Source organism: Tamandua tetradactyla, chromosome 2, assembly GCF_023851605.1.
Source record: "Tamandua tetradactyla isolate mTamTet1 chromosome 2, mTamTet1.pri, whole genome shotgun sequence".
NCBI classification, from domain to species: Eukaryota; Metazoa; Chordata; class Mammalia; order Pilosa; family Myrmecophagidae; genus Tamandua; species Tamandua tetradactyla.
In genome coordinates, this window is record NC_135328.1 from 89,460,665 (window position 1) to 89,484,526 (window position 23,862).

Sequence of the window (23,862 nt, forward strand, 5' to 3'; positions counted from 1 at the left end):
GTTCAGTGATTACTCAGAAAACTAAATATTGAGTTGTCCTATGACTCAGCAATACCAATATTTGTTATATACCCAGCAGAGCTGAAAGCAGTGATACAAACAGACATTTGCACACCAATGTTCATAACGGCACTATTCACAATTGCCAAAGGATAGAAACCATCCAAATGCCCATCAATAGATGAGTGGATAAACGAAATGTGGTATATACATAGAGTGGAATATTATGCAGCAGCAAGATGAAATGAGGTCCCAAAGCATATGACAACGTGGATGAACCTTGAGGACATAATGCTGAGTGAAATAAGTCAGACACAAAAGGACAGATATTGCATGATTTCGCTATTATGACTCTGGTAAAGGTTATCTCAGGCTATACTATAGAATATAGCAGACTTAGAGGTACAGGGAAGGGGGAAAGGCTACCCAATGAGGTTGAACCTAAATGCAAGGTAGCAGATAGAAGTGATAACTAATTAGTGGGGTTATAAGTAATATTGTCATATTGAAGATGAGTATGATTGAAAGGGGATGTATAGATTAAATCTACAATATAAATAAGTTCTGTCATGAACTATTTCAAAGGTTTGATATCAGGCAAAAAGTCAGCAATAGAGCATTATAGGGAGACAACTAAAAATGCATGCTATGGCCAATAGTTAACAGGAAGACATCAACAGTACCACGGCACTAGCAGGGGCAAGTAATGGAGGGGAGGGAGGGACAAGTGATAAGGGGTAGTTTTAATTTCATAGCTGTGACACTGTGTTTGTTGGTTCTTTGTTGCTATGGACCAATGAAAATTGTCTAAAATTGAGAGTGCTGCTGAAACCAAGTGAGGATGCTGTAAGACCAGGTTTGTTTATTTTGGCCGTTATCCATGATGCCCAATACATGGAGGGAGCCAAAGGGTACAATGACTGAGAAGCAGAATGGTGAGCTGTGATACATTTATGTGATAGAATATGGTACAGTGATAAAAAGGAAGGATGTTGAGAAGTATGCAACAAATTGCATAAACCTTGGGGACAATGTATTGTGTGTAATAACCCAGAAACAATAGGACAAATATGCTAAGGTCTCCTTCAGAAAATGCCCATAAGAAAATTGGAGCCTAGATTGAAAACCCTTCTAGCAACCACACTTAGTCTGAAGTTGTAAGTGTATTTCTAGGTTCTGAGACACTGAGCTACAAGCTGGTATTCTGGACTTTGAATAACTCTGTGACATCTAAGACCCAGAAATGGAATGCTGCAGCTCTGAAAATGAGCACAGCAATATACAATAATAGTTAAAGTAACTGAAAAGAGATCAGGCCTCAATTAGAGTTAAAAATGAAGTCAATCTGGCTGGGACTAAGGAAATCAGAGTACAGGTAAAAGATGATAGTGTATTTTCTCTAAACCTTCGGTAACTGTGTGAGACAAAATGCAGAGAGGTTTATTATGTCTAGAACTTAAGTTTTATGTAACACGCAATCTAAATCAACCTGTCTGTATAGCTCATTTAAACAACCCCAACTCCTGGAATCCAGAGCAGAAACAAGGCCTTGTAATTCTGTATAGCTTAATGTAATACCAGGACACATCTCGGACTATGGTGGGCTGGAAACTAAGGGTCCAAAGGGGGAAAAAATGGAACTATTAAATTTTCCTACCTGAGAAACCCCAGTACCCTCTCAACCACTGGGGACTCCCAAGAAAATAAGACAAGCCTTTTATTTTGAGGCCTGCCCCTTATGAAACTTATTTATGTAGTGGAGAAGCTAAGACTACCCATAACAAAGCCTAAGAGTTGCTTCTGTGAAACCTCCTTTGTTTCTCAAATGCAGCCTCTCTCTAAACCTAACCCTGCAAGGAAAATCTCTACCCCCCATCCCCCCACGTGAACATGACATTCGGGGTGAAAATGTCCCTGAAAACATGGGGTGTGACTCCAGGGATGAGTCTGGCTGTGGCACCGTGAGATCAACAACACCTTGCTGACCCAAAGGGGGAAAAGAAGTGTAATAAAATAAGGCATCAGTGGCTAAGAGAGAGCAAATACAACCAAGAGGCTATTCGGGAGGCTACTCCTGTGCAAGCTTCAATTAGATAGTGCTAGTTGCCATGGTTTGCTAAACTCCAACAGACATCACTCCTGTTAACTCTTAAGAACACCTATGGCTTTAATTGAGACTCTATAAAAGTTTCATGCACTAAATTTGCTTTCCTGGAACCTATAATTTCCAGAGGCTTCCTAGGTCAGATAAATCTTGAAACCTAGATGAACCAGCCTCTCCAGGATTATCAATTAATTACATCCCCCTATCCTTTAGTGTCAATACCCCTTCTCAGCATGAAAAAGACAGAATGGGCATTGCCCAAAGATGCCTATAGATTAGGAAAAGGGTTAAAGGAGACAGAGGAGATATAAGAAAGTAAATAGAATTTAACAAACAAGTATGACTGCTGAATCACTATATTAATATTCCTTCTAGCCACCAGTATTTTAGAACATCTAGGGAAAATATGAAATAGTGGAATGGTAACCCATAACAAACTTTGGAATATGTTCTGTAACTACTTGTTGAAGTGTACCTTGAAAATTACTGCTTTTCTCTTTCTTTGTTTTGTATATATATTTCACAATAAAAAACGTTTTTTTAAATACTTACTAACTCATCTCTTTATTGCTCTTTTGCAACAGTAATTTTTTAAAACTCCAAATTTTAATATCCTCCCTAAGATCTGTTCTATTTACCACCTTCTATCTTCTCCCTTGTTCCCCATGATAACTTGGCCCTCTATTTCCCAGGCATAAACCCTCCTCTCCCCCCAAAATAGCCCCTCATCTAGGTCTTATCCATTCTACATTTTGTCCTATTTGTTGTTTTCCTCCTTATATCAGAAGTAGTGGATGAGGAGTAGCAAGATCCCTTCTGTTGTCCAAGTTTAGTTTCTCCGTTACGTTCTAGAATATATTCTCTTCTATCTCCATGAACTAATACTAGACCATCGATCCTTTCTTTATTCTCTCTTTCTCTCTCCCTTTTCTTCTCTTTCCCCTTTTTCTTATGCTCAGATCTCCTAAGAAAATATTTGATTCTTTCCCCAAACCACTCCCCTCTTCTTTTCTTCACAGGCAGACTTTGAAGGTGTCTCAGCTTGCTAAAGCTGCTGGAATGTAATATACCAAAAACGGGTTGCCTTTTAACAATGGGGATTTATTTTAGTTAGATGTTTACAGTTCTAAGGCCATGCAAATGTTGAAATTCAGGCATTAAGAGGAAGGTATCTTCTTTGAAGAAAGGCTCTGGCATTTGGAGTTCCTTTGTCATATGGAAAGGCACATGGCAATGTCTGCTGGTCCTTCTCTCCAAAACATCTCTGAGCTTCTGTGAGCATTTTTCTTACTCTCTTAGCCTCTCCAGGGCAAACTCTAGACTTCATCTCTTAGCTTCTCTGGAGATGTTTTTCTTTTCTGTGTGTCTTGGTTACATCGCTCTGGGCTCCACACGTTCCTGAGCTCTGAGCTTTCTGTGCCTTGTTATGAAGGAATTCAGTAAAAAGATTGACACACCTTGAATTGGGTGAGTCATATCACCATGGAAACAACCTAACCAAAATAGGTTTGCCCCCACAAGAATGGATGAATAGAATACGGCTTTTCTAGGGTACAAACCAACAGAGAAGGCTTTGTTGAAAGCAAGATTTTTCTAAACCTCAGCACTACTGATATTTTGGGCTGGATAACTTTTCTGCTGCATGGGGTTATCCTGTGCATTGCATGACATTTAGCAGCATCTCTTGTCTCTACCCACCTAAATGTCAGTAGCAATCCCCCTTGTGGTGACAACCAAAATAGCCTTTAGACACTACCAAATATTCCCCAGAAAATAAACTTTTCTTGGTTGAGAACCACTGGCCTTAAAGTTACATTTCCATTTGTTTACATCCCATCACTCTTCAGCTCCATACAATATAACTTCTGCTCTGACAGCTCCATGCAAACTGCTCAACTACAGAGCACCAAATCTTCATGCCAAATCCAATGATCCTATCTTCCTAAGATTCAACTTTGTCAACCAAATCTCCTTATTGGAATCCTCCCTTCAGTGGCTTCTATGGATCACTCTTATAGTTCTTTTTCAGTCTCTAATGCTGGTTTTCCTTCTTTTAGCATACTCTCAAAATTTAAGAACACCTACTTCTATGATTTTAACTAACCAACCACATATGGGTCCATAACTCTACAAACTTGATCTGATCCCAGACTCCTTTTCTGAACTTTAGACATATTTATAGCTATCATGGCATTTATTTCTACTTGATAACCCAAATGCACCACAAAGCTCAACATGTCCAATTGAACTTCTCACGTAAGTCTCCTGACATCAAAACGTTTGGTGTTTACTACCTCAGCTAAATGTAACATTTAGCAGTGAGCAGTCAGCTAAGCTATCACTGTATAATCAATCATATTTGACTCTCTTACCAATCTAACTTCCCAAATCTGTTGGTCACCAGGTCCTTTGCTCTCTGCTTTGAAATCTCTTCAACTCTGTTCTTTCCTTGTCATTTCTATGGACATTGCCCCAATTCAAGTTATAGTTCACTTTTACCTGAATTTATACCTCTAATTTTGTCTTTAATCCAGCAACTTCATTGATGTCAGTTACATTTTTTAAATATTTATCTGATATGGCATTTACATATTTATGTCTTCAGGGTTCTTCATTATTTAGTTAGTATTTTCCATGACACATATAACTTTTGGTGACACAGGAGATGACTTTAGGTGATATATACATTTTTAAAAAAATTTAAATGTTTTACACTTACTGTAATTTCGTAATTTGTCTTACAAAAGAATATAGCTAGCACATCAAATCTGTGATTTCACAGACATATTACTTAGAATGGAGTATGGTAAAAACACTGAGTATTTAAAATAACTCTAAGGAAAGTCAATTCAGCCAAATGATAGGATATAGTGGTGGCAAAAATTGTATAGTTGTCAGATAAATGTCTGAAATTTGGTAAATATGAGTCTATTAGCTAAAGTTCAAGGTCCTAAGCAGGTCATAAAGATGCTCTCATAATCTGCTCCAACTTCCCTATTGTGACTTTTCCCATAATTCCCCAACACCTATTCTTCATTCTAGCCACATAGAACTTCTTTTTATTACTGAAGATGGCATGTAATTTCATAACTTCCTGTCTTTGCTCTTGCTGTTTTCTCTGTCTGGCACAACACTGTGGCAGATCCAGAGGATTGCTTCCTTCAGTATCCATTCCGTTCTCTTTCTTGTGCGCTTTCCTTTATGACGAGTCTAGAACATTTCTCAGACTCCCTTGCAGCTAGAGTTCTGGATTTGGTTTAGGATCCACCAGTCAGAAACACATGCATGTGATTTAAAGACAGGAAACGACTTCCATGAGATGAGTCTTTATTGCTTTTGCTCCTTCTGGCTAGAAAATGCATTTATGGAGATACTTCATTTTCTGAGGACGCATCAGTAGATAGCTCATGGGGAAGCATGGGTGTTGAGATATAGGGCAGGAGCAAGCCATTTGTGACAAGTTATCATAGCAGAAGTGGGATAGCCCTAGAGGCAAGACATGTGATAGGGGATTTCAAACTCTGTAGTTTCTGGAACATTCTCCAGCTTTTTTATTTTTAATGCAATTGTATTGCCATACATTCACATACCATATAATTATCCAAAATGGACAGTCAATGGTTCACAGTATCATCATATAGTTGTGTTTTCATCACTACAATCAATATTTTCCCACAATTTCATCACATTTTTTCTACAATCAATTTTTTAACATTTTCATTACTCCAAAGAAAAAAGAATAAAAAATAAAGAAAGAACACCCAAAACATCCCATATCCCTCACATCCCCTATCATTTATTAGTTTTGTTTTCTTTTCCTCACTCATCTGCCCATACACTGGATATAGGGAGCATCAGTCACAAGGTTTTGACAATCATACGGTCACACCGTAAAAGCTGTATAGTTATGCAATCAACATCAAGAATCAAGGCTACTGGATTACAGTCCAATAATTTCAGATATTTCCTTCTAGCTATTCTAATACACTAAAAACTAAAGAGTGATATCTATATAATGCAGAAGAATAACTTCCATAGTGACCACTTAACTCTATCTATAGCTTCTTAATAATGACAGCAGGATTAGACTTTTTCTTCTAAACACCCCCCACTCTGCCTTTCCTATAATGAATATTATTACTTTAATAAATAAGAAACTTTATAATATGTACTATTTGTAAATACTTATACACATAAATGGGTGTATATGATATGTCAATATGCATATCCAAAGAAGACAGGTGCCTGCGGAAGAACCTGAAAAATCTACACAGTAATACATGCCAAATGTCTGCTTTTCTGTCCCCACAGCTCTCCCAAAAATTGCAGCTTTCTTTGAGGTCTCTGCTGCAACTCCATACTGCACCTCTGATGATTTTAAATCCATAATTCATTGAGTCAGGGCACGCCCTGATATCTCATACATATATCAAAGAGTGGATTATGAACTCCTGCCCTCTCAAAAGAAGTTGTATAAGAAACCGAATCCCTAAATGAGAGCCCCTAACCCCATCCAAGCCACCTCCCAATTTCAACAGGAGTCCTCCTTGCCAAAGTTACATTATATGTGCATCCAGAGTGAGCAGAGTGTAAATTTCTCCTTCTTGGCACATTGTGCTGGTTCTTTTCAAAGTCTTTAAAAGGAAGTGTTCTTATTTATTTATGTTAGTTTCAGCACAGCTCCACCAGGCACTCCCTGTTTGAGCTCTGCCTCTTTCTTGATGTTTTAATTCTCTGCTAGCAGAGATGTGCTTCTTAGCAGTATGCAGTTGAAAGGCTGGTCTCAGCTGGCTGCTGCTGCTAATCAGATGCCTGGCTTTGTCCAGCATTTTAATTCATTTTATGTATTTATTTACATGTTTATTTTTCCTTCCCGGTTTACATATTTCCACAGCTTACAAAGTAAAAAAATTTAAGCAACTGGTGTCTTTCTATACACATAGAGTTGACAACTCTGTTAACAGTATTCTCCCAGAGTCCCTTTGTTGTTTGGGATTCATTTAGGCCTCCTATTACTCTAAGGCAAATAAGATATATGTCACTAGCTAACATTAACTGAATATTTAATATGTTCTAAATGAATCACATGCATAAAAATATTTAATTATCACAAAAGTTCCTATGAGTTAGATCCTAATTTTCACAGTTGACGAAGCTAAGGCTTAGAAAAGTGAAATAAGACTTAGACAAATACAAAGGATTTCCAGGTATACATTTATGAACAAAACCTACACTGCTCATTTCTCAGGCCACATCACTCAGGGAGTAAATTAGTCTGCCCACAGTCTTAGCAAAATCATATGTCTCTTATTTTGACCATATACTTAGAATTGTGGGCATTTCAGACTGTAGCAAAACACTAGCAACCAGCTCTAGGAGTGTTCTAGGGTCCCTTTTGTGTACTTGTCCTCTGGAATATCAGACAGCTCTTTCATTTCCTAACTTCCTTGCTAATTTTAGTATTCTGTGCCCCAAATGCTTGCTATGATTTCTCTCTAGTCTCTATTCCAGATGTGCGGGCGCTGAGTCTAGAAGTATCCATTCTGCCAGGAGGCATCTATGTTAGCACTGGAGAACTGAGAAGTCAAAGCCTTGAGCATTGCTGATGTTAAAAAACTGATATTAGAACCAAAGGTATGAAGGAAATCAAACCTGGATGGGGGACTTAGTTTCCCCGAAAAGGGAGGATCCAAATTGGTGTGTGATGGACAAGGCCAAAAACATGGAACAATTAGCTGGAGGAGTCAGAGTCAAAGACCAGGGAATTCAAAGCTCAACCACTGAATACACCACCTCAAATGTCCCTTAAAAGACTTCAATCTCCCTGCCAGATAAGCCCCATGGCCAACTCAGAGGATGGCCACAGACAGTCAGGTCAGAGCAGAAACAAGTTCTTTATTGTTTCCTTTTGTGATAGAATAGTACCTGGCACAGGGTAGATAGGTAATAAATATTATTTTGGAGAAAGAGCATGCATTCTGAGATGGAAATGGTTAATTGATTAAAATCAAAGGTTGTTAAGGCAGACTGAGGGGCTGCTATTTGCCTAGAATAAGGCACCCTTGATTTTCAACCATTCTGAATTTAGAGCTGCTTCCACTTTTTGCACATCATTGCTATTTATGGCTGGCTGGAAAAAATTTATTAGTTCAGAAGGAGAAGACATACTTACCTCCACACACAGGAGCACATAAGGCTTCCCCAGACATCGAATAACTCTAATGATGGTTTGATGAGTTAAGGATAAGTGAATCAGAAATTTATTGATTCAATTTCCTCTGTAATTCACAAGGGTCTACAAATTCAGGGAAGAGCTCAATTCAAAGATATCAAGTTTAAGAAATAGGAAGCAAAACTTTGCCAAACCATAGTGTAATCATTTTCTTCCAATCCAAGCAGAGAATGTCCATTAAACGAATGGTCAATATATTTATTTTAAGTTTCATTTAATATAAAAATAGTTTGTTCTGGTTATTGACCCTAGATCCCAGGTTCTGCTTCTGTAAAAATAGGTGATAAAAATAATAATAGCTAGTATTTGTTGAGGTTTTCGTATGAGTTATGCATTGTTCTAGGAGCTTTACATGGATTATCACATTCACTATGCACCACAGTCCTATAGAAACAGGCACAATTTTTATGCCATTGTACAGATTAGAATACGGAGTCCCAGGGAGATTATGGTATTTGTCTGTTACACACCTAATAACTGAAAAATCTAGAATTCAAACCCATGCAGTCTAACTTCAGAGTCACATATTTAATTCTTTGGACTGGATATCCTCTAAGGTCCATTTCAGCCCAATATTCTTTAACTAACTGCCTTTTCTTTTCCATGGTGCTGACTAGAATACCATGTCGCCACCCATGGCAGATTCATGACAGGGAAATAAGGCACTTAAATAAATTTAGCCATTTTAATCATTATTCAGAAAGTCAAAATGAGGCACCTAGGGTTTCATGGAACACCTGCTATTTTGGAATGTCTAAGACGATTTCATTTTATGGTTCTGTCAGAATTTAAATGATCCACTAACTTTGGGCATTTTCCATAATTTTTTGATATCTTTTCATTATTATATTTCATTCCTCTCTTGACCCTGGATACCACATCCCCAGATAAAGATTGAAAATTAAATGTACTTTTTAAATACCCTACATGTCAAAGCAATACAATTGAAACTTGAAGTCACTGGAAATGATTTTTGCTTTATAGTGATTAGAGTATTTTTGAATAAGGGCTAGTTTACCACCCAATATAGAGTAAAACTGGCATTAAAGCTTCATTTTATTCAATCCACTTTGAGAGATCATAGGACATACAAATAAGTTATTCTCTACTCATTGGGGTCTTGGAGGACCTGGAAGACATAACTCAGGCTTCAGAGCTCAGATCCTCCAGTCCCATCTTCCAAAACATTGTGGCAATTTGTGTTTCTCAAAACATGAGAGATGCTCATGACAAACTACATAAAAAAAGCAGAATAAAACATTGGACTCAAATGTGACCATAACTGTGTAAAGCAAACAAATAAATAAAATCATTCACAGAAAAAAGATTGGAAGGAAATTAACTAAAACATTAACAGTGTTTGTCAAAAGGCGAATTTATAGTTTATTTTTCATTGAAGTTCATTTTTCAAGTTTCTTATAATGAACATTTATTTATTTTTAATTTATTTTTAATTTTTTGGCATGCGTAGCCTCCGGGAATTGAACCCATGTATATTTATTTTTATCATCATAAAAAGGAAACCCAATTTTAAATTGTGCAAATATTCATAAAGGTATTCCCTGAAATATTTAGCAAAATCTTTACTAATACCTAGAATTCTTGTGAAAGCCTTAATAATATGGTATGATAATTAAAGAAGAAACAAATAAATGGCAGTATGGAAAGAATAGTACATTATAAGGCAGAAGATGTGGTTTCTTGGATTTGCTATTCACTAGCTCTGTAAACTTGAATAAAATCATTTAACTTCTCGGAGCCTCAAGTTTGTCACCAGTAAAGTAGAAATTATGATATTTTTCCTGCCAAAGCGTTGAGCTGCTGAGATGATCAAATTTATTCATAAATCCTTTGGAAACTTTAAAGTAATATACCACAGACCCTATTTTTATTAAAGCACTATATTTAGATAATCAATCTCTGTGAATAATATAAGAATTCCTATTTAACTATTCCTTAGCTTTTCCAAATCCTCTTAACTGTTAGCAGATAGTATTATCCTTGGGTATTATAAATAAATGCTAGAGTTTGCCAAGTTCTGATGGGAGCAGTGGCAAATCGGGGGATGGAGGTCATATGACAAATGGTTGAAGGAGCCTCACTGTATGCAACATCCCCACTGGAATCCTAGTAGGATCGTGGGGGAGACTTCAAGCCTACAAGAAAAGCAGATATAGTAGGTTCTCAGAGACAGAATGTGCCTATGAGTCAGGAGGTCCGGAAAACAGGATCCTTCAATTAGGGAACGAATATCTTCTCTTCTTTCTTCAAACCTGTCTTGATACCCACTTTGAAAACAAACCATCACAATGCAACATGCTGTGTTAATAACATGACAAACGCAAAGGGCTTTAGGACCCGAGAAAAGGATGTGGCTAACTTTGCTACAGATGTCATGAAGCCTTCTAGAGTAGGTGTGCAGTGAGCTGGATCATGGAGACTCTTAAACGGGAGGGAGGAGAGGAATATTACAGAAAAAGGGAAGAGGAAGTGCCGTGACAGGGACGCACAAAAGAGCAGGGCCTGCCACTGGCCTTCCCCACTGGAGTTAATTAGGGGAATGAGTAGAGGATGAGCCACATAATAGTTGGGGCCAGTGTGAAGTGCCTTACATGGCTTTAGAAAAAGTTTTTCGTTTAAGAGCCATGCTAAGACAACTAATGTTTTACAGTCATGGAATTACATGGTCATATTAGGCTTTTAGGAAGGTGTCACTGGCAGCAGGGTAGTAAATGGATGAGATGGGAATTTGTCGGGTTGTCAGCAAGCCAGTAGGAAGCCACTTTTCTAGTCTTGGTAAGGGTCTATAAAAGCCTGAAGGCAATAGCAGGGGTGACATGGGAAGAGAGTGGATGAGGCAGATTTAAAAGGTAATTTGGAGGTAAATAAAACTAGCTCATTTTATAAATTACTACGTGCCAGGCACTGCGTGATGTGCTTTACATGGGGCATCTTTTTTTATCCCTAAAACAGTATGAGGCAGATATGATGATGACAGTTATGTAACAAATGAGGAAGATGAGGCTTAGGGATTTTACATAACTTGTCAGAGATCAAAGAATGTGGAACTGGGGTCTGAACTCAGGCTGCCTAATTTTAGGTGTTCGATATGGTGGCGGGGCTTTTGTGAAAGACTGTGAGGAAATGGGAACAAGCTTGGACCCTTCCAAGGTTCCACATTGGGTTAGATAGAGAATGAGTGATAGAGTATGCATGAGGGACAGTTTGAGGAGACTGATGGTATAATTGGGATTGGAATTGTTGCATATGAGAGGGCTCGGTAGAGATTCCAAGAGGCAAGTAGAAGTATTGGTTTAGCATCTAGGAGAGAGGTTTAAGTTGGAGATAAAGGTTCAATTCACTCATCTGGATTTTAAACTGTTACAAAAAGAACACAGCTATATTAATGAAGATAAGAAAATAAGAGAAAGAAAGGAGAGGGAGAGTGAGGGAGGGAAGCAAAAAGAAATATATGCAAAGGATGCCATACCACCAATCTTAGAGAAGCAGAATCCCAGGCTAGAATGCAGTTGTCAAGCTACAGCAAGGGCTACTGGACCTGAGAGTCACATTTCCTTTCCTTTTCTTGAGTTAGAAAAGAGGCCTAATGAAATTCAGAGTCACAGTGAGTATGCCAGTGTGATCTGAGGTTGACAAAGAAATTGTGCTTGGAGTGGCCTCCAAAACCCTGAGATACTTGTTGCAATCCATTCTTATTCCCCACAAAAAAAGAACACCACAGTTCCATTTGAACTCTGTATTTGATTAGTTAATGAAGAATTCCAGTGTTTATTTTGAGACGCAGCTAAAGCCACATCTTGACTTATTGACTCTTCTGGCTGTAACAGAGCAGATTACATACCATCATGGAGCAGTCAGATTATGCTTCTCTGAGAACAGTTCCCCACCTCCTCCGAAGTTCCCTTCTGTAGATTCTATGAAGAATCACAATATCTGAAATAAAACAATGAAATCTTCTTCATCTACGTTGGGAAGTGGTTTAAACTCTTATGAGCCATATTCTCCAACATGAAAGCTATTAATCCTTTCTGAATTTTAACAAACACAAAAAGCTTCTCCATCAATTTCAGTGTGAAGGGCTGGTGAGGGGAGCTTTCTACAAACTTTAATTTTATAATAGAGTTCTTCAGTTCAAATGGGCTTTTTGACCTGGCTAATTTAATTGTCTTTGTAATTGATAACCACAGAACTGTAAATAAACTTAGTCTGATAACATGCTTGTAAGTTTCGCTTTCCAAACAGCATTTTGGATGACCCGCCAAGTGGCAAATTTCACCTTTGTTTTTAGAAGGGCATACTGTTGCTCATCATAACCAACTTGAGAGGGTGATATTAAGTGTTTATTATGAAAGAAAATGAGGCATTGTGTTGGTTTGAAACTGTTATGTACCTCAGACAAGCCACGTCCTTTCAATCCTAACCTACACTTGTGGGGACAGACCTATTGTTTAGGGGTGAATCTTTGATTAGATTGTTTCCGTGGAGATGTGACATACCCAATTGTAGGTGGGTCCTTTTGATTAGCTGGAGATACGACTCCATGCATTTCACAATGGGTCTTGGTTAGTTTACTGGCGTTCTTAAAAGAGCCAACACCCTTATTGCCCACCACCCTTATTTTTTGACATTACAAATAACTTCACCAAATCTGTTACCTATCTGTTAATTTAGTTCCTGATATCCGTCAGGGAAATATTTTAGAAGACAGCTTAGAGGCAGACATTTTGAGACACTTGGAGTGTGGACAGATGTAGCTTGGGTGCTAAGCAAGAACTCATAGGAACAGCCAGAACCTGAAGAGAAGAAATCTCTGGCTGCGGGAGATACTAAACTCAGAGATGAAACCCAGAGTTTTGCCCTGAGGCAGCTAAGTGAGGATTTATAGATGCTTAGAGAGGACACCATTGGAATCAGAAGCAGGAAGCAACAGACCAGCAGACACAAGCCATGTGCCTTCCCAGCTGACAGGGGTGTTCCAGATGCCATTGGCCTTTCTTGAGCCAAGATATCTTTCTATGGATGCCTTAGTTTGGACATTTTTATGGTCTTAGAGCTGTAAAGTTGTAACTTAATAAATCCCCTTTATAAAAGCCAACCCATTTCTGGTATTTTGCATTCCAGCAGTATTGGTAAACTAAAAACAGGCTTCAAAGTGCTTTCCTCCCTTAGAACCATGGTTCTCCCAGGGAGAAACAAACAGTGTTAAGCAAATTAAAATATTCAGTTTGCTGGCTCCTCCAGCTCCATCAGACTCAAAACTCCCATAACTGAAGGAGGGGTGAAAGAGAATGGTGTTTCCAAAGGTAGAATGAAAGGAGAGCATCTGTGAAGGATAAGTTACTTCCTCCTTATTTTCCCCTCTGGAAATTGGTTGAGATGCTGGACCACAGATGCACCCAGGAGCTTCTGGAGTTTGGGAGAACCATGTGGGAGAATGGTTAAGCTAAGCAGTGCAGCCTGAAGGCAAGGAGCTAAGACCAGTCCCTAAGACTTGCATTTCCGGAGGGTTTTTATACAATTTTTTTTTTATCTTGCTACAGAGTTGAAATTACAACTCTTTGATTAGTTCATGGACCACTGTCCTCATAGTTTCATGCAGGACCCCATTGTTTGTTTGCTTATTCACTTGTTGATTTAGACCCTGCTACCCCCAATCCTGTCTTCCTTTTCCCACCTAACAACTAAACGACCTCACAAACAAGCATGTTTTATGTGTATTCTTTCATTTATATATATACTAATAAATTATCAATTATGAATATGTTAATGGCTAGAAATGGAATTATGCTCCAAATCTTATTGTTGCTTCCTTGAATCATTGAGCATGTTTTTTTTTTTTTTTTTAAGATTTGTCAGTGTTGTTGCATGTACATCTAATTGGTTGCTTCTAAGTGCTCCATGGTATTCCATAGGGTGAATTCAGCATGTTTTATTTATCCAGTCCTCCAGTACAGACCACACTTAAACGTCCTTGCCCATTGCCCCCTCTACTTCCCACCGTCTCAAACAATACCACACTTAAATGCCCTTGTACATATCTGTCCCCTTTTCTTCAGTGATATATATATACAGGAGGAGATTACTTACCTGGCATCTGATTCACTTTAGCTAGTGTGGTCTCCAGAAGGTCTGTGGCAGGATGCATCCAATCAGCAGGGCATGATGCTTCCTATATCCCCATTGTCCCATCAATGCTTGACATGGTCTATAATGGTAAATTTATTAAATCTTATTACTGATGAATTTGATCATGTTTCCATATGCTTGCTAGCCCTTTGGGTTTATTGTAAGTGACTTCTAGTTGATTTTCAAGAGCTTCATGTGTATGGCCTATTAAGTCCATTATTATTATTATTATTATTATTATTATTATTGGCATGGGCAGGCACAGGGAACCAAACTCGGGTCTCCAGCATGGCAGGCAAGAACTCTGCCACTGCATCACCATTGCTCACCCCCCTTATATTTTTTGACATTACAAATAACTTCACCAAACCTGTTACCTACCTGTTAATTTAGTTCCTGATATCTGTCAGTGAACAGAAATTTTTAATATGAAAAAATTAGTATATTCTTTTATTTTGTAATCCTCCTACATTATTTTTTATAATCTTTATAATGTTATCATTCACATTGAAGTCTAATCCATCTAGATTCCTGTGTTGGTTTGGGAATCCAGTTGTGTATGTGCTTGTGTAAGTTTGTATACATATAAAGAGAATCGGTTTTCTGAACAGCCCATCTTTTCCCATGATCCCACAAATCCACAATAAATCATATATCATTTTCCATAGATATATATAATTTTATCTCTGAGCTCTCTCCATTCCATTCCAGGAATTTACTTTATGTTGTTTTCTTGGACATATTTATTACTAAGATTCTGTAATGGATTTTAGTAACTGTAAGTTCTTGCCTTTTCTTTAACTTTGAAAAGTCAAAGAAATTTTAACTTTGAAAAGTTTATTTTTGTTCCTTCCACACATATTGAGAACAAGTTCATTAGATTTCTCAAAAAATATCAAACTAAAATTTGTTTGGAATTGCATGTAATTTATAGATTAGTTAGAATATATAATGCATACTATCAGGTTGTCTCATCCAGGAGTGCACAACATCTCAACTTAATAAGCTTCTAATGTTCTTTAGCAGAGGAACATTTTTTGCCACAGAGAACTTGTGCACTCTTTGTTAATACTGAAAGCATTTAAAGGTTTATTGAGCCTGAATGATATTCTATTTTGGTTAGATTTTCTGGTTGTTTTGTTTCTAGTTCAATTGTTCTAACCCATTCTCCCTGGGTTTAGGCTTAAATCTGAAAAAAAAAAAAATCACACATTAGCATTCTCACACTGTAGAAGAGTTAGTATTTTCTTTATCTGGTGGATCTAAAATGCGTTGAAATCCCAATTCTGGCTGAGATTGAAACTTTTATACCTGGGTCTACTTAGGGATTTAGAGCAACACCATTTTTATTACTAGAAAGAGTTGAACTTTCTTCCGGAGAGCTTAAAAGGCTTTGCAAATATCACCCCTTTCAAATCCCCCAGCACCTCTAAGAGATAACAGTGTAGGTGGCATGGGTAAGATAGTGTTTTACCTCAGTCCTCCAAGACCAAATCTTGCCCTTGTCTGATATAACAGTCAGTGGGAAGCATGGGTTAGCCCTTCATCGGTGAAGACAATCTCCCTAACCAGTGCCACCAGCTGATGCCCAGGCAGCTGCTCGGTGCGCAGGGACTGAGGGCTCAGGCCAGACCATTGTCCCACTGAGAAAACACTTTGCTTTGCCTGCATGTGCATCATCTTTTCCTCCCACTCTATATCCAGCCAACCACTCCACCCCCCCTTTTTTTTTGATTCTTTCCAAATCCAGAGTCAGAAAAAGTAGTCATAATTAATCCAAAGCAAACTGCCAAATATATTTTATAAACTTCAATGTACCACTTAAATGCCAGACTATTGAGCACCAGGCATAGAGTACATTATCAAAGCAGAGACAATAGGTGGAATGTTTTTTACGAGTCCTCAGCCAACAACTTGTAATTTCAGTGCCTGCGAGTGTTATTTTACTCTCTAGGGGGGAAATAAAAAGTCTTCTCTTTCTGCTCTCCCCCCTCCTTCTTCCTTTGCTTTCTGCCTTCTCCCTCTGCTCTGTCTTTTCTTCCTCATCCTCTCCTCCTTTTTCATAAAGGATCTTTATAAAATAAGCAATGCAGAGAAAGGCATTTTATGAAAGCATAAACACATATTATAACTGCTTCCTTTGATCAGTAAAATCAAAGGATAGTGATAGAAGAATTTAGAGAAAAAAAGGGCTTCAAATTCTGTCCAGGTAAAATCGGGAATTAAAAGAAAAATATGAAATAAAATATAATAATTTTATTTTTCTTAGGAGTTAAACAAGACATGGAGTTGGAATTAAATTTTTAAAAATTATTCTTATAGGTTCTTTCATGATCTTTCCCCTGTAAGTTGAAGAGGAGCATATTAAACTTCACATAGAAAAAATGTTTGTGGGGGAAAATTCAACTTCCCCATTTGGAGAATTCCTGATATTCTTGCAAGCAGTGGGTACAACCAAATCAATAGGCCGAGTCCTCAATCTTGGAGTTTGTTCATGTAAAACTTATAGGAACAAAGGATAGACTAAGCCTACTTAAAATTAGGCCTAGGAGTCACCCCAAGAGAACCTCTTTTGTTGCTCAGATGTGGCCTCTCTCTCTCTCTCAGCCAACACAATCAGCAAACTCACTGTCCTCCCCCTCTCTACATGGACATGACTCCCAGGGGTGTAAACCTCCCTGGCAACATGGGACAGAAATCCTAGAATGAACTGGACACAGTATCAAGGGATTGAGAAAACCTTCTCTACCAAAAGGGGGAAAGAGAGAAATGAGACAAAATAAAGTGTCAGTGGTTGAGAGATTTCAAATGGAGTTGAGAGGTTATCCTGGAGGTTATTCTTATGCATTTGATAGATATCCCCTTTTTAATTTAAGGTGTATTAGAGAGGCTAGAGGGAAGTACCTGAAACTGTAGAACTGTGTTCCAGTAGCCATGTTTCTTAAAGATGAATGTACAATGATACAGCTTTCACAATGTGACTATGTGAGTGTGAAAACCTTGTGTCTGATGCTCCTTTTATCTACGATATTGACAGATGAGTAAAAAATATGGATTAAAAATAAATAAATAATAGAGGGAACAAATGTTAAATTGAGTAGATTGAAATACTAGTGAACAATGAAAGGGAGTGGTAAAGGGTATAGAAAAAAATAGGGGGAACAAAGGTTAAAATATATTGAGTAGATGGAAATACTAGTGGTCTATGAGGGGAAAGGGTAAGGAGTATGGCATGTATGAATTTTTTCTTTTACCTTTTTTTTTTTTTTGAGGGGTCCATGGTCTGGGAATCGAACCCAAGTCTCACGCATGGAAGGCTAGCATTCCACCACTGAACCACCCATGCACCCTCTTTTTCCTTTTTACCTCTTTTTCTGGAGTGATGCAAATGTCCTAAAAAGTTATCATGGTGATGAATATACTAATATGTGATGATATTGTGAGCTATTGATTGCACACCATGCATGGAACATTTGTATGTTAATGTTCATGTTTGTATGTTGTTTTGGTTTGATAATAAAAAATGAAGAAAAAGTATTTGTGTCACATCTCAAGAATTTCACTGTAAAGCTAATGATGATTCTTCCTCGGTCAAGAGTGCTGCTCATACCACACTCTAGTATATATATATAAACACTTCTGTTTGGCTTTTCCAGAATCATAACAATGTAGATTTGTGTAGCCTTTAATCTCAGACTACTTGATTTGGGGATGATTAGAAGGAATAGAGCACAACAAAGTAAGAGATGAGGCTTCTGCAATGCAGACTTGGAAGATATGAAATCATTAAAACAATTTTGATTTTGGAACTCCCTTCAATTGCCTGTTTACTTGGTGGGGCTTGAACCTTACAGAGAAGGGGCTGATGTATAATTAACCCAATTCTGCAAGGTGTTCGTGTGCTCTGACTTGAAGTCATGATGAACAGAGGTGACATTATAAGTATTTAAGAAGTAAGAGTGAATGTATTAAATGAAGATGGCTTTAATTTCTTTCCATCTCAGGTATGCAAGTGACTTTGTGCCCTTGGGAATGGGCTATAGGACTCCAGAGGAGAAAGTCAATAATTTTGAATCATAAATCAAAAAGATACCAAACTAGAAAAAATGACATGAAAACACTTTAGTGTACATATAGATCAAAGTTTAATTGTAGAATGGGTTTAATTCACTGGATTAGTTGCTTTAAAAAATGTGCAAGGGCTTGGACAGTAGGCTGTAGGTAGAGATACCAAGAACAACTGTGAAAGCAACATTGCAGAACTGACCCATTGCTACTTTTGCCACAGGAAGGAAGATTGGGGATGATCAGGAAGTTGAAGGACCAGGAAGCCATTGTTACAACTGTGGACTCTAAACCACATTCCTTCTTCCCCTCTGTGAGGATCAAGAAGCTACTGCAAGCTCTTCCTGTAAGTGACCCGGGGTGATCTCTGAAAATGGTTTGCTATTTGCTTGACAGAGATAATTGCACAAAATCATACAAATCAAGAGATTCAAATATTCAGGTTCACTTTAAGAATACCTGAGAAACTACCCATGCCACCAAGGGTATGCATAAGTGAAAAGCCACCAAGCATCTGGAAGATGCCACTTTACAGAAGGAATGTGTGCCATTCCGCCATCACAACGATGACGTTGGTTAGGTGAGCCCAGTCCACTGTTTGGATTCAGCCACACTGTGGCTGAATGCAGGGTGGGTGGCCCAAAAAGAGAGTTGATTTTTTTGTTGCACATGCTTAAAAATGCAGAGAGTAATGCTGAACTTAAGAGTTTAGATGTTGATTCTCCGGTCACTGAGCACATCCAGGTGAACAAAGCCCCTAAGATGCACTGTAGGACTTGTAGAGCTCATGGTTGGATTCACTGCAGGGCTTATAGAGCTCATGGTTGGATATGTGAGGCCCTCCTGCCACTCTGACTGAGATCATCCTTATTGAGAAAAGAACAAATTGCTCCTAAACCAGAAGAGGACGTTGCACCAAAAATAAACAAATAAATAAATACAATAAAAAATAAATAAACATATCCCAGAAGAAACTAAAGACACAAAAACTTATGGCTCAGGAATGAATTCATCATAAAATAAATGCAAATTGAAGTTAAAAAAAAAAAGTGCTTCCAAAAAGTTGATTCTAGGACCACACCCTCACAGTGTCAAGTTGCGCCAACAAAAATGCATATCTCATCGAACTCTCGACCCTCACAAAAGTATGGATCGGATATTTGGATCCCTGCTTTTGTGGCTGCTGAAAAGCCAAATGCTTCTACCACTAGGCTCACTAACTGAAGTCTCCCACCTCCCTTCTGCCTTCCAGTTCTTGCTCAGGTATATCTGCTTGGTGGGAGCCAGGTACTTGCAGAACCCAAGCTGCAAGGGAGTTGTGGGGTAAAGCATTGTACAGGGGATTAGAAAAGAGCTGAATGAGGCATTCTCTACCATGTGCTCAAGTATGCCTATTATCTGAAACAAAGCAAAATAAATGTATAAGTGGCTCTTGAAAAGTGTTATGGCGGGAAAAAAATCACTAGTGGCCAAAAATAGCAGTAGAAAATTATAGTCCTAATTTATATTAATTTTAAATATGTAAAGTATCACTGGATTCTTCTTTATTTAGTATACCTTATTTTAATCAAGGTAAAATATTTTTTAAATCCATCTTCAGTCCCCCTAACCTTATTTTTCTAAAAAGTTCTAGTATTTTTCACTTGTAATTTCCCTATCATAAGAGTTGTCAGAAACCTAACTCTCAGAACTAGAGAGGACACATCCAATAAGAATCATTTTCATTGGTATAGACTTTTACACTTCTGGTATTATAATGTCTTGAACTATTAATCGCATGCTTTCCTTTTTCCTACTATATTGCATAGGACTCTCTAATCAATTAGAGGTAACCAGATTGTTCCAAAACATATCTTTGAAAATAAAAACGAAGGCCTATTTATAAAAAGACCCAGAGGCTGCCCACCTATGGCCTCAGAGATAATAACGTAGTGTAACCTGGGCTGGAGGTTCACTGGGAAGGAGAGTGGTCTCAGAAGAGAGCTGGCCCAACTAGGCGTGGAGAGTTCTTTGGAGAGGAGTGGGGTCAATATCATCCAGCCTCATCGGTGGCCTGTGCAGAAAACTGGGAACTGAGTCAATAAATATCAGTCCCACTAATGCCTGCAGGACACTATCTGGGAGAGGCCCCTCGTCGCCTGGGCAGCAGTTTGTGTGGTAATGAGGCAATGGTCTTTTCTGCATACTCACTTTAAACAATCTGGGGCACTCATAAGCCCCAGAAAAAAAAGAGTGGTCTTGATGGTCAAGGAAGAACTGGTATAGAAGGAAAATCCTAGCACTAATATTTGGGTAGCCCTGGATGAAGGTGAAACATTTATATACTTGCTGGTTTTTATATATGCTTGGGTATTCCAAGGCAGAAGGCAGAGGAATTATTACCTTCACCTTACTGATAGAGAAATAAAGCTCAGAGAGGTTTTAAAAATAGCCAAAAGTCACACAGCTGATAAATGATAGAACACAGAATGGAACCATGTTTTTCTAACTCTAAAACCTATTGCTTTGTCAATACATTGATTCTGTTGATGTACATCCTTTATAAAGGAAAAAAAAAGCAAACAAAAGCACAAAAGTGACACAAAGTTTAATTTAGTCAGAAGTCCCATTGTAACTGCAATGGATTGAATTCAGGAAGTAAATTTGCCTTATCAAAAGGAAGAGGACTCTATATATGGACTGTATGTGTGTGAAGATGTGCCAATAAAAATATTTTAAAAGGGAAGAGGACTTTTTAAACCTGACTTCAACTTGTCTGAGTAGAAATATCCTGAAGTTGTATTATCATAAGCAGATAAATTTTTTGAAAAACATCTTAGTCAAAGCAATGGTTAATTTAATCAATTCACTTAAATTACCAGTTAATCATATGAAAAATGTTTAAAAATGGGAAAAGGAACAGCCAAGGTGGTTATCTGATGTTGTGAAACCAGATCAACAATCATTACTTTTTTTTCATTTCTCAAATAATGCTATTGACACAGTGTAGGGAAATAAGCTGTGAAATAAGCTATGAATCCTTTATAATGTTTCTTAACTGGTTATTGGTTATTAAACTATAAATATATATATTCTTTTCCAAAGCTGAATTACTAACCCTGAATTTACTATCCTCTCCCAACGTCCTGCACTAGAAAATTAATTTGGATAATTTATTTGGTATTCATTTGTTTGTTTATACTTTCATTCCATACAGGTTTAAGCTCTTGTGAGGTGGCAGGTACTATATGACTGTTATAGTAAAAATTTAATGGTGTTTCTGCATGAGAGAAAATCTGACATTGGATCTCTGCTTGAACCGGAGCAGATCTGGTGTTTCTTCCTGGCTCCAGGCAAAAGTCTCAGGCCCATCCCTCCCACCCCCCTCCGCAAATACTTCAAGACATGGCTGGGGACTTTGTCTATAATCATCAGGAAAGATAACCAGCTTAGTGAAGGTAGTATTCCGTCATGGTCAATCTTTATGGGATCTGATAAACTGGGAACAATCTAAATTTTCTTTAATAGGTGAATGAATAAAAATACTGTTGCACATCCATATAACAGATTAGCACTTGGCAATATAAAGGAATGAGTCACTGTCGCCCACAACATGGACGGATATCAACTTATATGCTAACGAAAGAATCCAGACTCAAAAGGTTACATCATGCGTGATTCCATTTATATGTCATTCTTGAAAAGGGAAAATGATAGAGAAAGGAGATAGATTTTTGGTTGCCAGGGCCTGGGATTGGGGGAAGGGTTTGACCACGAAGGAGCATGAATGAATTCAAGTTGGTAATGAAACTCTGTCTTGATTGTGGTGGTGGTTACATGAATGAATGTGTGTGAAGACTCATGGAACTGTACAGCTAAAAGCATGGCTTTTACTGTGTATAAATTATACCTAAAAATAGTATTAGGTTCTGGAGTTTGATGTCTTATGTTAAAAAAATCATGTTCCACCTTTGCCATTTCTTATTAGCCTACCATGGACAAACAGTTTATTTGGGTTTATCTTAGGGTCCTCTTGACATAAGTATTAAAATAATAGAATTGTCATGAGTATTAAGTCAAGTAATGCATGCGAATTGCCTAGCACGGTGCCTGGCATGGTATTCACTTTTAGCAAAGAGAAAACTATGAATTTGTGCAAATAACCACAGCACACTCTGCTGATACTGCTGCTTTGCTGCTCTAATGACCCCTTCCAATATTCCCTCACACCCATATGAGTTTTTCCAGAACACAGCTCATGTACTGTGCTTCCTCAGTTGCACCCAGTGCCAGAATGGCCACCCTGACACATCACAGTCTTATCCTACTCCTTTTGCCACTCACTGGTGTTCAGAATAACTGGTTCCGTGACATGTTTTTTCCTAATGGCAGCCACACGCTGTGCTTGTCAAAGCCAGAAAGAAAGAGATGACAGCACCCAATTCAATCATCTCTCACCGCTGATTTATTCATGATGTCTGACTTTTTCTATTTTTTTCCTCAGACAAAATATCAAAAAAATGTAATTTGCAAACAAAAATAAGGAATGTTTGGAATAATATATGCAACTCCTTCCTTGTAATTCATTTCAAATCACTACATTATCAAGTCCTGAAAACTCACTCTAAGCAGCATTATTTGGTACTGCAGAGTCCCTTAGATGAAGGTGAGGAAAAATTAAAATTACTTTCTTCCAATATCAGGGCTAATGGGGAGGAACCATGGCGTGGAGCCTCTAAAACAATGGATAGTGCCCAAATTCTCCACATGGTACAGTACTTCATTTTTGAAAGCATTAGCTTTCCTTTTTCCAACAGATTGCTTTTCTAATTATATTTTGCTTATGCTATTGCCATTACTTTGTATTCTCTGAGAGCTCAACAAATGATAGTGGTGGTGAGAGATAGGAAAATGACCTACAAATATAATGGATTCACCTTCTAGGAGTTGAAACCCCAATGCACAATTTTACTTCTTCACCTTACTTAATGATACCAGAAAACATAAAAAAAAAATTCATTTATATCATAAGCCTTTGCTACTATAATGATCCCTTCCAATATTCCCTCACACCCATATGAGTTCTTCAAGTCACTGAATTCAAGTGATCCTGGATCGACAACATACATATTCAACATTATTAATCATTTACACCTAACTAAGAACCAGTTTTTCTGTGCAATTTTTTGATAAGAGTGAGATGGGAAAGAGAAGCAAAGGAGAGTTTTGGGCAACTAAAAGGAGTGTGGGCGATACACTTTGGAGAGTTGTAATAATACAGAAAGTAACTAGATTTACTAAATCCTGACTTTTCCTACTTATCATGGTCAAGTCT

The 23,862-nt window shown here is 37.9% G+C and overlaps 1 long non-coding RNA gene across 5 annotated transcripts in view; it reads left to right on the top strand.

Annotated features, from left to right (window-relative positions):
• LOC143673550 (uncharacterized) overlaps positions 1-23,862 on the top strand; it is a 237,028-nt gene that overhangs the window by 86,284 nt on the left and 126,882 nt on the right. For 4 of the 5 annotated variants that reach the window (XR_013170441.1, XR_013170440.1, XR_013170442.1 and 1 more), the window contains exons 3-4: positions 7,604-7,738; positions 18,772-18,894. This is a non-coding gene — a long non-coding RNA (uncharacterized LOC143673550). The remainder of the gene's footprint in view (positions 1-7,603; positions 7,739-18,771; positions 18,895-23,862) is intronic. The other variant, XR_013170443.1, reaches the window with a different exon arrangement.